The sequence below is a fragment of the Nelusetta ayraudi genome, unplaced genomic scaffold (genome assembly GCF_046127955.1).
Source record: "Nelusetta ayraudi isolate G7.1 ecotype Tasmania unplaced genomic scaffold, CSIRO-AGI_Nayr_v1 ptg000027l, whole genome shotgun sequence".
In the NCBI taxonomy this organism is placed as follows: Eukaryota; Metazoa; Chordata; class Actinopteri; order Tetraodontiformes; family Monacanthidae; genus Nelusetta; species Nelusetta ayraudi.
The window spans coordinates 5943577-5954042 of NW_027466077.1; the positions used below are offsets into that span (position 1 = coordinate 5943577).

General features: G+C 46.9%; 1 protein-coding gene across 15 annotated transcripts in view; it reads right to left on the reverse strand.

The window, feature by feature from the left end:
- Window positions 1-5987, reverse strand: part of nrcama (neuronal cell adhesion molecule a) — a 41863-nt gene extending 35876 nt beyond the window's left edge. For 3 of the 15 annotated variants that reach the window (XM_076030291.1, XM_076030297.1, XM_076030296.1), the window contains exon 1: window positions 5722-5985. The gene's annotated coding sequence lies outside the window, so the exon portion shown is untranslated. Of the gene's footprint in view, window positions 1-1361; window positions 1591-5721 lie in introns of those variants that run through there. The other 12 variants (XM_076030293.1, XM_076030288.1, XM_076030302.1 and 9 more) reach the window with 9 other exon arrangements.
- Between the last annotated feature and the right edge of the window lie 4479 nt (window positions 5988-10466).

The following is a 10466-nucleotide window of genomic DNA, read 5'->3' on the forward strand; positions in this document are numbered from 1 at the left end:
TCATCTCCTGCCCGCTGTCAGCAAGACTCAGGGGTATCTATCGACTAGCCAGGGCTGGCCGGTGGAGAGTAGCATGTGATGCTAAAGGACCGACATTCCATGGCACCAACAACAACAAACTTATCCATTATCAATATCTATTCCTATTATCAATCTCAGCAGTGTGTGTCTGCGTTTGCAATTGCTGAACAACTGCAAGATGAATCTGCCTCCTGCAGCTTTTCAAAGCCAATTTAAGACATTGCTAATCGCTCACAGAGCAGATTGATTGATTGTCCCAGAAACGATGGGTTCAAACTTTACTGGTGTTTCTCTTCCTCTCCCTCTCTCTCCTTCTCTCCCACTCTCTCTCTCAAACACACACACACACACACACACACACACACACACACACACACACACACACACACACACACACGCAAGTTCTATTGCACCGTAAAAATGATGTTACAGCAACCGTTTTTATCTGTTACTCTGGATCCAGGTCATGGTCAAAACACACTTTCCAACCCGTCCGCGGTGTCCCTGTGCCGTACTGACCATCCTGACCTCATGATGAAACACTGAATCACTGATAACAGACAACACAAACACACACACGCACACACGTGCAAACAAAATCTTTCACTGGTCGCCACCAGAAAGTTCCGTTAACCTACATAATTTGATCAGTTCAAAATAGTTATAATAATAAAGCGTTAGACCCCCCATCAGTCTCTCCTGCTTGCTGATCGCCGAGAGATATCACCCGTATGGGGAGAGAGCAGAGCCAGGGGAGAAGGGACTGAACACCTTTAATCACTGTTGAGGGTTGTTGGTTCACACACTGCCATTATGTTTGGTGTGATAAGAGCAGCGCTTTAGTGGCTTTCTTTGGGCCCGAATCCTCGCTAATCACGTTAGGGTTGAGACAAAGATTTGGGGCTTTATTACTAAACCTGCTTAGCAATAAATTAAGCTCCCACCGGGGGGCAGGATTGGAAATTCACCCTTCTTTTTCTGTGAAAGCTGGTAAAATCAGTAGATTTTGTGGCTTTCTAGTCATATTTCTGCAAAGAAAAAAAAAATCCTGCTTGAGAAGTCACTGTTGCGGACGTCGATCTGTAAATTATTAGACAGCAGCTAAACAAGTCCTTTGGAACTGATTTCTTTTTTTTTTTTAACGCTCGGCTGTCACCCACCAGCCCATCTGCTGCCCACCTGACCCACACAAATGACTCCCCTGCAGTCAGCAGGCCGGCTGTCAGTGCAATCCACCTGTGACTGGTGACACATGAATGGAGGAAATGTGCGCAGAGGCTTCACCTTCTTTGCCCTGCAGGTTTGCAGGGTTTATTTAAAATGTTTCCTTCTCCTCTTACCTTTCTGTCCTTTTATCATCTTAATTCCATCTCCCTCGGCTTTTTAATTTTCTACCTTTGGCCTCCTTCTTCCTCTTCCCTCAATTATTGGATTTTAGTTCCTCGTGCCCTCATCTAACCCTAACCCTAACCTGACGTCCTCATCGGCCTAAAAAAAAAAGAAAACTGGGTCTTTCCCATCTCACGGCAATCCGGAAAAAAAAGAAGGAAACATCTGTCCGGTATAGAAGACGAGCACAACAACAGCATCTGCCACGTCTGCATGCAATTTCACAACTGGGACTCTTATCTCAAGAGTTTCCCATTCCAGTCCCCATGTTCTGTTCTAGAGTTTGACCGTCAAGTGGCCGCGCCGTCCAGTCGTGCTGCTTCCAACTAAGGCTTATCTCAAGGATTAAAACATTTTCACTTATTTCATTTTTTATTATTTTTACTTTTTATTCAATGTTATCCACAATTGGCCTTGAGAGTGTAATTTGCACTTATATGTACTTTCCCTGGTGCACTGTTGTCATTTTCCATATTGAGGATTTAGGAGGGAAACTAACTCAAATTCTGCCTCTGACTATCGGCAATAAAAGTGCATTTGCACCCGCTGCGCACGTGACTGGAGCCCACCCCCTGCCCCCGCTGATCTCACATGGAAGAACAGTGGAAGAGAAGCACTATGTACATCCTACCAGGCAGGGCCAGGACTCACTGCAGCCGAGTGAGGTGTATATTACAGCGACAAAGAAGAAGCACAAAGCACGCAAAGAATTATGCAACACTTTCGCTCATGGCACTTCCTCAAATTGTCTGGGATGACATGAAACGCAATACAGCGACAAAAGCCTCCTTCCGAGCGACGTCGGTAACGTAAAGCCTCTTTTTAGCCACGTGACAGCATAGCATTTAGTCAGTGTTCATTATTAGAAGATCAGAAGGCGGGCGTTCTTAAATTAAGGGAAGTAAAATAACTTGCTTGCCTTATTTAGACAATTTGATTTTGCTGGTATATTACACACAATCTGTTTTACCAGCCTTGATTGGTGATTGGACGTCACTGTGAGCTCACGCTGAATCCAACCAAAAAAATGTTGGTATCTTATATTACGCCGCTAATATCTCCTGGCTTTTACAATGTTTTTGAATTTCACAGACAAACAACTGATGAATAAAAAAAGAAAGCTTGAAGGCTTGGTAAATAAGTTGTGCGTGGAGAGATTCACACTTGTACGCACGCTTCCATTGAAGGATACCTGCACTACTTTTGAAAGTGCTGCAGCTAAATATATCAATATAGCAGAATCACAGCGTACACTGCGCCTCCACTTTTAAGAGGTTATCATACAAGATGCATCTCCAAAGGCCCAGTGTGTCAGATTGAGTGCCGTCAACTGGGACGAAAGCTAACTGCTAATATATAAATCTCTGCCGTTTTGTGTGTACATCACCATCACAGGTGTCTCCCACTCACATTCCTTGAGCGTAGATTCCGTTCAATGTGACACACTGTGGGAAAAAGCCTTCTGTAACGCTTCAAAAAGAGGATGTTGCTGCTCCTGGTCACGTCACGACTCCAAGGTCATAACAAACTCTCTGGAACACAAATCCGTGTGTCTTCTTTGGGTGTGTGTCATTGGATTGTGCCATCACCCTCGGGGAGGGGATGGGGGGTGACGGTGGGCGGATGGAGGGACGCGAAAATAGATAAATAAATCCAGCGGTGGCGGCGGCGAGCGCCGTCACCTGCCTCGTGCCTAATGGGCCGTGGCTAAACGGAGGGAAGCGGCTGGGAGAGCGACGACGCCGCCGCGTCTGCAGTGACTGATGTCGCCAGCGGGCCGGCATCTCCGGACGACTCCTGGATTCTGGCCAGCGGTGGGGGGGGCCGGGGTAGAGGCAGGAGGGAGGGGGGGGGGAGCGTCAAGTGCCAACGCGCGGCACCTGTCACGGCACTAAAACACGTGCGAGGCTCCAGCTTTGGGATTACGGCCCTCTGTGATTAATCGGCCCCGCGATAAACGACGACTTAATGGACGCACTTAACAAAATCGCTATTAAAACAAAACCAGATGTTGGGCTCCTTAAGTGGGTTAAAAGATTAATCTCTCGGCTCGGCGCTGCGTTGAAGTGAGTCGGGATGCTGGCTGCGAGAGGGGCTTGTTGTCTGGCGGTCCCGCTGATTTATTTCCAGTCAGTCGCCCGTGTTACACTGGTTTGATCTACGAGGGCCTTGGCATGAAAATCAGTTTTTCTTTCTCTTTCTTAAAGAGTCTAAAAATGGAGATGAGAGGGAGTCCGTGCGTCTGCGCTATGACTGTTGTGCCTTCATGCACGCGCACACACACACACACACGCACACACACGCACACACACACACACACACACATACATGCGTACACAGTAGGAAGTGCTGACTGGGAACAGTTCCAGAATCTGGGTTAAGGGGATGATATTATTCAGGGAGAATGGCACTAACATGGCCGCCTCCTTACAAGTGCACACACTTCTCACGTAAATATAAAATCTTAACATTACCAATCCAACCCCCCTTGCTCGGCTTGGCAGATAATATTTTGCCCCAAATGTGGCTTTACATTCCCGACAGACGCCGCACCCTCTGCAATTAGACCCTCAAGTTCTTCCTCGGTGAGGGGGGGAATAAACAAACAGGGAAGAAGAAGAAGAAGAAGAAGAACCACAGGGGAGGAATCCCTCCCTCAGTCTGGGACGGGCAGGAACATTAGCAGTTAATTAGCGGTAGGGAAGCTTTCAACAACAAGCGAGTTCTAATAACATTCAAACTGGATGATGAGTGCATCAGATGGATGGACGTGAATGATGACGGATTGTTTGATTGACTCATTAACAAATGGTGCATCGCTTAAGTCCAACGTAAAAACAAAAAACAAAAAAACCTTTGCGTCAACCATCACACAGCACCGTGTGGCCCAGATGGGACGTACACAGCTCGCCGCCAGGTTCTCATTGATTCACCACAACGGCGTCCGCATGCAGCGAATCTTTGTGGAGGGAAGGTAAAACTGTGCAACAATGTCAACAGGAGGGAGATATTGTGGCGCAAAGGACGGAGATGTGCTCACAGTCTTTCATTGGCATTGCGTCCACTCATCCAGCCATTCATAATGAGATATCACATTCTCATATACATATATGTGTGTGTGTGTGTGTGTGTGTGTGTGTGTGTGTGTAAGAGCTGTAGATTTAGATGTGTCTATGGACAGCTGTCGAAAGTGATTTTCTCACAGCTCACAGCAGCAAAAAAAAAAAAAAACCCGGCTGACCCCGGTTTATTTCTTGCGAAACTCACACTTGGATTCCCCTTCTCCAAACGATTTTACTTGATTCAACCTGTGACAAAAGCTGAGAGCCCGTTCGTCACCTGGATCTCCTGACGATCCAATGGGGTTTCCTTTTTGTCGTTCCGTAAACCAACCCCCCCCCCCCCCCCCCCCACCCCCCCCAAGCAATCAGACGTCTCCCACCTTACATAGTCAACAAAAACCTCCGGTAAGAAAAAAAAAAAAAGAAGAAGAAGAAGCGCAAAACCCGTGCGCTTACCTCCAAGTGTAACACAAGGCCTCGGAGGCATCCCCCACCCTCCACCATCATCAACCCTGCGCACTGCCTGCGCTTCATGTGAGCCGAACTGACAGAAGCGGCGAGCTGCATCTGGCAGCATCTCTGGCAGACATCAAATAATCCTCTCGGCGCTGCGCTGTGCTGTGTTGCGCGGCCTGCGCGCACCGGCCGGCGTTATCAGCAACAATACGGTGCTGCTGCTGCTGCTGCTGCTGCTGCAGACTCGACACATCACGTTCGAACAACACAGCCGGTCGACGCGAACCAAACCTAGCCCTAATCCTTCTGTGTCTATTTATTCAATTGATTGTATTCATTTTACGTGGTGCTGCTGAAGATGCGACGACGCAGCAGCAGCAGCAGCAGCGGGTGCACGGGCTTGCAGCGGTCCGCAGGATTTTTCTACTGAAAACACGCGCGCCGCGCGCGTACACACACACACACACACACACACACACACACACACACACACACACACACACACACACACACACACACACACAACGATGTGCAATCAGCTGCGCCTCCATATTTACGCGGTTGCATTATGCACCTGGTCGAGCCATGCAAAACAGCATCACCGCCGGAGGACGGGGTGTTGCGCTTTACAAAATAAACACAACAGTGCGCCTTCGTTCCCCCGGAGGAAAAGGATGGCGATATAGATAGCATCATCATCATCATCATCATCATCATCATGATAATCAAAATATGTCTATGCATCCCTCTTCAAACGTTATGCGAGACAAAAGGGAGAAAGGATGAAACTCACCGCCTGGTGCTCACTGGTTGCTGCCTTTTTTCCACCCCCACTCCCAGTCAAAGACAGTCGGTTTCGTGTGCGCCGTATGCCGTAAGGATATGATGAGCTGCGCGCGCGTGTGTGTGTGTGTGTGTGCGTGTGTCTGAGGGACGAGCGGCCCCGGCCAGTGAGTCCGTCCCCCAACACTGTGTGTGCCGCTGCAGTGCCAAGGCAGCAGCGCTCCACGCGGATCCTGCGCTCCGCTCAGCCGCCGCAAAGATCGTCTAGGCCGCGGAGGAGGAGCCACTCTGCGTTTTGCTTGTTCTTTTTTTTTTTTTTTTTTTTTTGACCATCGGCCACGAACGCAGAAAATGCGTGGCTGGAATTTGTATACTCTGTCACTTCCGGTGGACAGTTTAGTGATCTATAGGAGCACGGGGAGGATGCTGGTCAGGGCCAAATAAGCCACAAAAAACAAGGTTGTTTGTTTTGGGTTTGTTTTAGAAATTTCACAATACGATAGACATAATTAAAGATGATGAGATCAAATTAGTATGAAAGCCGAAATAAGCAACTTACCTACATATGAATCGTGGTTATGGAGTTCATAGACGTCTGTGATACAAACCGGAAAATTATTTTTGCACATTTCACATCCAGCATTGGGTATTATTTTCAGCGTATTCATTAAGTGTTTCACGTAGCAGCCATTGCACAGCTATACATACCACGTTTATCATTATCATACAAACGGAGTGAGACGTCTATATTTTCGTTCTGCTATACGGAGAGAACGGATGAGAGAACGGACCTGACTGCGACCCCGCTAAAAGAAGCGGCAGCTCAGGGAACTGCAGACACACATGCAGACGCGAGAATAAAAACAGAGGACCCAATATTCTGTGTCCAGCGATGTTGTCAGACGTTGACGCTCTTCCAGAATACTCCATGCTACAAATTCGGCAATCAGCGATGGAACACAGCTCACTCTTTAGTGCACACAGTGGAAAAATGTAACAAATGATCTGAAACTGAATCTGAAAGAAATATGGGAAAATTCGTCTCACGTTTAATCAATCATCTAATTCTACAAACTCTCAAACTATAGTCCTGGATATAATCGATAAAAACGTGAAATGTGTGAATTACGAAATTTAAAATTTACGTTGGACAATTTCCCCCTGCTGGTTGCAGGTGCTTTTTAATGACTAGTGACAGGCGACCAATGCAGAAATTCCACAACTGTTGCGAATGCATTTTGAGTAGCTTAGCAAACCCACGTTATATTTCACCAGTGGGCAGGAAGTGCACGTCCTCAACGGCAAAATAAGATAGCAGTTACAAAAACAAATATGCTCGCAGCTTTGTCCTTTCTCTTTTCTCCACGGTGAAGAAGTGGGTCACCTCCGGGCATCTCGAGGTCATCACCCCTGTGTGAACTGTGTCTGGAGGTGGACATGCGTCGCCTTGACGTGACACACGTATATGTAACACCTGTCGAGGCCAAAGGGGCCACAAGCTAGCACGGCGCCAGTGAATAGATCTGAATAGAATAGATGTACATAATTTATCCCAAATTGGGGAAACTACGCACTTGCAGCACCAAAAACATCTAAAAAAATAACTTTAGAGGGAGAAGGAAAAAAATCTAACAAAATTCTTTAGCTCCTCTTGGAAAACTTTATTTCACATGAGATAATGCTTTTAACCTTTAATTTAAAAGGAGAAAAAGAAGAACCCAGTTGGACCAGTGTAACAGGTTCCAACCCACAATTTCTCCCTCTGGATTTCGACGCACGGCGGCACAGTGTTGTCGTGCACGTCTTGGAAAACCTTTTTTTTTTTTACTTTCGGCAGATGCAAATGTTGACCTAGGAAGATTGGCACCCAAGTCGGACAAATAGGATGTGTGCGCGCAGGTGTGTCCGTGTGCCGATACTGCACCGCTGAGGTGTGAGGAGGAGGAGGAGAAGAAAACAAAATGAAACAGGAGCACTGTGTCGAGCATCCTGCCAAGTTCCTTCCAAGAGGGCGTGACGCAACATGTTTCACTCTTACTTTACAACAGTGTGACATGGCATGCATGCCTCCAGCAGGGTGTCAAATCTTACCAGGCACTGTTAATGTAACTGTTTTCTGAAGCTGTCTGGCTTTCCAAAAAGAAAACTTTTTTTAAAATGTTATTATGAATCATTATTAAAGCAAATTGATGAAAAATATGATAATTTACTAGTTTTCTTGTGGTTGTGTTTTGCACTGCAACAGAAACTTAACGTGCTTGTTTTGTTTTTTGTTTTTCTTTTAACTTTTTAAAAACCAACTAACAGGCGGCTGCGGACCTTCTCCGGGGGCAGCTTGTGTACTTTAAAACCAGTTCACGGAGGCCCGCACTATATTTCCGTTGAGACAATCTCTCCTTTGATGGCTGCTCCACTACTCCGTTGTTTATTTACACTCTCAGCTGAGACAAAAGCCCTCTCCAACCAGGCAGCTTCTTCCAAGGCCAGGAAAACGCAGGATGCCACGTTCAGGTGGGCGGGACAACCACGACCATGCGGCAGAACACAGGATTGTTATAAAAAAAAAAAAAAACACTTTTTTAAATATCTCCTGGCACAACACAAGGTTGGAATTACAGGTACATAATCAATTAAAATAAGTTAATGAGTGGAATAATAAGAGTTAAATAATGATAATTTAGATGTTTATTCTTCATGCGGGAACTCAATCGGAGCGCACAATTATTTGCAGCGTATTTAGCCCTCTGTTTGCAGCCACAGGCACAGACGTTCAAAAACAGCACAATAGTCACTCAGCACTGTGCCAGTGTGTGTCGGAGAAACGGTGTAAAACCCATTCACACGTAAGGTTGTTTGTACGAGAGGACGGTGCTCTGCTGGCAGACGTCCGACCTTTTTTTTTTCCTTCTTAATCCAATCCGAAGAGTCAAAAGAAAAGGAAAAAAACAAACAAACAAAAAATACCCACACTCGCAGCCACAAACGAGAGGATTGCGTAACAGATCTGTGCCAGATCGGGGTGGGCGGGGGGGCGGGGGGATGATTTTAGGGCGGACGTGGGCGGATGTTACATTGACAAGACTGTAAACGAGGAGGGGAATGGAAGCGTTGCTAAGGAACAGCGGAAGCCCAGACAGGCAGATTTGTACAGGAGGAAGAGGAAGATGAGGAAGAGGAGGAAGAGGCAGTGAACTGATCGTGGAGAACAAGTCTGAGCAAACACAGCAGCCTGGCAGACCTCTGCTTTACCTCTGGCCTTTTATACTCCAGCAACCCCCCCCCCATCACCACCTCTAGACTCGATGAAGATGGCCGTCTCACGCTCACACCTCATTTGTCCACCTTGCCCGTGCTTGTCGCGGACGTTCACGGCCTCCACGCCGGGCCCCCTTAAATAACGCCGGCTGACAGCGGGAATTTTTTCTTTTGGCAGCGACACCCCGGAGCTTCTGCATTAATGTTTTCTTCTCCACATTAGCGGGAGTGTGAGGTGAAGTTCGCAGCGGGGGCAAAAACAAATGGAACAAAAAAAAGGAACGCTCTCCGCAAAAAGACGCGTGAGATGAATGCGAACGCTAAATCACTCTCCGAGTACTGGGAAGTTGGGTGGCGGCCCCGCCGGGGCTTGTGAGGTGTTGAGCAGGTGGGTCTTTTGACAGGGTTTCGCACCGCATTCCACATTTAGAACGAGGTGAAAGTGAAGCCTGAATGGTTGATGTGGACCGGATCGAACGCATCGTTTTGAACTTATCGCTGCACTTTCAACCCTTTTCTGAAGGTTTTTGTTTTTTCCAAGAAAAGTTTGCCTTCGTCTTTGTTTTTTAACCTCGTTTCTGAATGTTTATTTTTCTTACTGGACTCCAGCGGTGCACATGAAACTCAATGGATTTCCAGAAAAACAGCGTGTTTAGCCCTCTGTTGAGAGTCTCCTGCAAAACCGGGTGTTTTTTCAATCACTGTGCTGTGGCACAAGAGTGCATTGCGAGATGTCAGGTGTGCCGTGGAAAATTATCCGATTTCACTTAATTGGTTGAACAAAAAAAAATAAATTTCATTGTGGAGTGACTGTGCTTGAAAAGGAATGTGAGCCTACTTCCCCCCACAGATGTCTGCTTTGTGTGCATCGAAACAGGTTTCACACTGAGTGACTGTAAATAAAGTGCCTATATTGTCATTACTATTAGGCGTCACTAAGTGTAACTGTATAATATTTTTGGTTGGTGGTGTGCCATAGGATTTTGGTGGACAAATACTGCTCTACTGGACCTTCTGAGAGGAGATGCGTCTGTGCCTTTTGTGACATCACAGAGGGCCGTTTCACAGTAAAGCCTGTTTCAGCGAAATTTCTGAAAATCAGCAAAGGGAATCACTGACTCGTGTTACGCAGGAAACATCATCAAAGTGCTTTTTGTCTGATATGGAACCTGACAAAAAGGTCTAGTTGGATTTTTTAGGGGGGCGTGTCCTAAGTTGAAACAACACACTTCACACTTTGACAGTTTGGAGCCACTGGCGAGCCGTCAGACGAAAGAAATATGTGACAAATTATGAGGTGTGAATCTCTCTCCCTGACATCTGTCACCGTCGAGGAGCTTCCGTCCGAGAGGAATTCCGCCGCACGGCTCCTCAAAAAAGGATCAAATAGCAAAAAGAAGACGGTGCGTGACTGTCGAAAGACAGCCCATTCATCATCGGACGACGTGTGTCATAGTACCATCGACACCATGTCCACCATCAGAAACGACGCACAACGGC